The sequence below is a fragment of the Amblyomma mixtum genome, unplaced genomic scaffold, assembly GCF_055824585.1.
Source record: "Amblyomma mixtum isolate Tamu unplaced genomic scaffold, ASM5582458v1 scaffold_26, whole genome shotgun sequence".
Classification (NCBI taxonomy): Eukaryota; Metazoa; Arthropoda; class Arachnida; order Ixodida; family Ixodidae; genus Amblyomma; species Amblyomma mixtum.
The window spans coordinates 430118-434227 of NW_028317723.1; the positions used below are offsets into that span (position 1 = coordinate 430118).

The 4110-nt window shown below is 50.9% G+C and overlaps 1 long non-coding RNA gene across 1 annotated transcript; it reads right to left on the reverse strand.

Moving 5' to 3' along the window:
- Window positions 1–228: 228 nt before the first annotated feature.
- LOC149324528 (uncharacterized) lies at window positions 229–3385 on the reverse strand. The gene is made up of 2 exons (XR_016286830.1): window positions 1873–3385; window positions 229–705 (listed from the first exon to the last, which is right to left on the reverse strand). It is a non-coding gene; the product is annotated as an uncharacterized LOC149324528 (long non-coding RNA).
- Between the last annotated feature and the right edge of the window lie 725 nt (window positions 3386–4110).

The window sequence follows — 4110 nt, forward strand, 5'->3', positions numbered from 1 at the left end:
TATGACTACACCCTAAAGAAGAAATTTATTACTTTTTTTTTCTTCGCCATAAGTAAAAATATTATTTTTGAGGTGGCTTTATCGTTAATCGGACAACAGCAGTGGATAAAGTATTTTGTCCAAGTTTTCATCCCCTATTCGCACTAGCGAACGGCATACTGTTTAGTCTAAGCTTGAATTTTATATTGCTCATGTTCTAGAACTTTTCCAGAGAAACAGTCGTGGTGCAGACGTGGACGTGGTTTTATTGCATTGCACCGTGTCTAATTAAATTGGAACCACATTTAACTGCGTCAGCATCTTGACAAAGCAGAAGAGAAAGCACGTGCATCTGAGTGCCTTTATTTACAAAAAATAGCTTTCTTCAGATGGCAAGCTGCGAGGCGAATGATGAAACTATGGGGCAGAACTCCTTGCTCTGGTCCATTTACAGTGCCAAAAAGGAAGCATTGTCCTTCCGGACTTTAGTCGGGATTGAACTTAAACACGTGAAATATTTTGAAAGTTAGCATGCAAGCCTCTATAGCCCTAATAAAACACCCAGTCGTATCTTTCACGCCACCGGTTACTTCGGCTTCTTATTTCTAGCTATCTCGCATTTTTCCAGATCTACTGCCGTCCCGTTCGTGCACTTCATTTTCGGTGCAGCTTCAATGCATTCGCTTTCGTTTCTCTTCACTGCCCAGACCATGCAAGTGATTTCCCCTGCAAAGAAAAACGGCGACACAGCATAATTTCCTAGTGATAAAAGCCTGCGATAGAGCTCTAAAGAAGAGACAAAGCGTTTACCACACATCGTTTTTTAGTGCCAAGCCCGGAATTCATCCGAGGGAAACATAAAGGTTAATGAATTGTCGATTTCAGTGCTCACTAAAGAATCGATTTATTTGGCGCCCCTATGCCTCCGAAACATATTCTTCCAACGATTGCGGAGTTCTCAGCTAATTTCTCAACCGTACTCAACATCACAGGCCCTCTATACTTAGTACTGACCCTATTTTAAAAGTGCTCTTCTGCTCTAGCCGTCGTGATTAACGGATCGCATGACGTACAAGTCACTACTCAATCTAGATGAAGTCTCCCTCCAGGAACTCACGGAGCTGTTTAATAACCACTGGCAAGCAGGGACGCTCCCATCAGGCTGGACACATGCCAGCATGCGATTTATACCAAAACCGGACAAACCCCTCACCCTTCAAAATTTGCGCCCTATCTACTTAACGATCTGTGTCGGCAAGCTCATAGAGCATGTCGTTCTCAATCGCCTGCAACCGTTTCTAGAAACAACAGGCTTTCTCTCCAACGTTGAATTTAGCGTCCGCCCAAACATCTCGGTGCAAGACGTATTTCTCGCCCTTAAAAAGTCCCTCTTTTGCACTAAGTGCCGTAGAGCCGGTACGTGAGCCATACTGGTCCTGGATATTCATAAGGTTTTCGATACAATAACCCATCACCATATCCTCACGACATTAGCCACCACGAGATGCGGCACCCCAATAGCAATATATTCGAGCCTTCCCTCGGGGACGCATGGCAGGACTCCACTTTGGGGATATTGCCTCCCAGCCTTTCCCCTTGTGTAACCGGGGTACCCCACAAAAGGCGGTTCTATCACGACTTCCACTAATGCTATAGGCCTGTCACGAGGACAGGCGAGATCTCCGCGTCGCTCTTCATTGCTTCCGAGTTCTGCGTGTTTGGAGCGGCGGACGCCAATTATGACTCTAAATTTCGAATTTTTTGAGCAAAAGCTCATTTTCTGCCCGTAGCAGGTATATCTGTTTTTTTGTATTCCGCGTCGAGTGCGGAGACGGTAACTGGGCAGGAGTGGGGATGGTAGGAGAAGGAAGCGATCTCAGCCCAGCTGGTCACCTGTTTGCTGTGTTGAGGCGCTGATGCCCGGGTGCCCGCAGCGCCATTTGTCTGGAGGGCCGAGAAGTGGCCAATGTCCCTGGCGCTGGGCGGTGGAGGCGCCATCTTCTTCCCGGGCGCTGATTCACCGTCGATGGAGAAGCCGACAACGTTCTGTGGTCGGTGCCGTGAGCACAACGCAGCGTTCCGCCAGTGGCACCTGAATTTGGGTGGCTTCGCGGCTTGCCAGGTCGCCGGTTTACGGGGAGCTCTGGGCGTTTAGCCTTGGGGCCGGGCACCTTGAGTTGCCGGAATTTTCCCGTGCAGTCACGGCAGTTGGTAGCTGGGCTTGCCCATAGACTGCACACAACGGAGTGCATTGATGAGGTGTCTTGACCCCGTCGGCGGTTGGCACCGTTTGGCCACAGAGGCCGCACTCTTCGTCTGGGCAGGGACATGTACGTGTCCGCCTGGTGGCCCACAATACCGCACTGCACGCAGGCCGGGATGGTTTTCTTGTACGTCCGCACAAGGATGACCTCTGAGTTGTAATGAATATATCGCGGCAGCACTTTCCCCAAGAAGGTGAGCGCAGCGACGTCTGATTTCCCAAGCTTGCGGATATCGGCAATCACTCGAGCACGCCCCTGGATCTTATTTTGGAGTGACTCAATGGTCTCGTGCTTTTCCACGGTGATGACGCCGCGGCACATGTCGTCAGTGAGTTCAACTGGCCGTACATGGAGAGCTGGCCCTTCGATGTTATGAGTTGTAAGTCCCGCAGAAGCTTGCCCGCGACGTGCGGCTCTCGGGTTCCTGCGACGATGAGGTTTTGCTCTCATGTGGGGAGCAGGGTGAGGGTTGCTGCGGCCTTGGCGCCCAGTTAGGCCGCGAACGCTGCTCCCGTCTCGCCATATTGGTGCACAACCTTGAGAGCGACGGTCACCCGGGTCTTCAGGATGATGACGATGTCTTCGGGATGATGTCGCGGAAGCGGCTTTGGTTTCCAGGAGGGTCCGGTCTTAGATTGGGGGTGGCCATGAAGCGCTCCAGCGTGCGCGCCAGCGTTTTGCCGTGTTGAGCGTTTTGCCGATGTGGCGTCCATTTTTTTCCCATTAGCGTTTCGCTTGCGGGAGCGGCGTTCGACGAGCTTGAAAAGCTTCATGTTTTCAATGGGCGCAGAATCCGGGTTATCAGGCATTGGAATTGCAGGAACCTCGGACCAGTCCATGATCTCCGGGTCGTAGCCACGTTGCAGTACATTTTGAGAAGCCATCTTGCCGCTGGTGGGCGACTCACTCACAGCTGGGGCGCCGGCGTAGGCGTCAGGCCCTAGCGCCGTTGCCACGATACGCAAGTGAGGATCGGCCCTAAAATGTCTAAATGTAGGCCCACCTGGGTGTTAGTGGTATCCTCAGGTTGCTGTCAGGATCACGAAGACAGGCGCAGCTGTTTTGATGGGGTTCAGGTCGGAATTCTGTGGCTCCAGCCAAAAGTTTGCTGAGCCGATGCGCTGCGCTACAAGTCCTCTCGCTCCGCGCGCTCACAGCCCCCCCCCCCCCCCCCCCTCAACTTGGAGGCGCCTTCTAATTTAAGTGCAAGCTCCGTCTTCATCGGCATTCGCAGGGCTATAAGGTTTGTTCCCTTGAGCACTGGTCGAACTACTTAACATTCTAGGTGCTCAGCGTTTCTTGTACGCGCCATGGCAGCGGAGCAATTAATTTCGATTGGCAACCTCATGGCCAGATTCCATCCATTGTAAATTTTGTGCCACAAAAAAATAGTAAGACATGCCAGTAACATTCATACCAAATATGCAACTGCATAATTTGCGGGACCTTGGAACGCTCGATGAAGAATTTCGTGGCCCGACATTATTGAGGTCAACAGTTAGCTTTACCATGACATAAACAATTATTTTCAACTGACATTAGCCAATCCCAGTTTACAGGTGCGTTAGTGTTTCACCTCCTCGCGTACACGCCAGTCTTTCCATGAGGGAGACAACAGTTATTTGTCGTCAGTGTCGGCGAAAGAAATGAGCTTGGCAGGAGGAATTCCAGGTGAATTTCTACGAACCATTTTAGCGTCGCATAGGTAAAAGTGTACTGCACTAGCCATTAAATCATCGCAGATGTACACTTCGTTCATTTTCGGTCCCAGCGCACCTTGGTATATCGGCGGTGGGCTCCGCAACGCAGCACAAGAGCGCGAATTCTATTCCTGACTGCGAAGGCAATATTTCTGATGGAGGAGAAA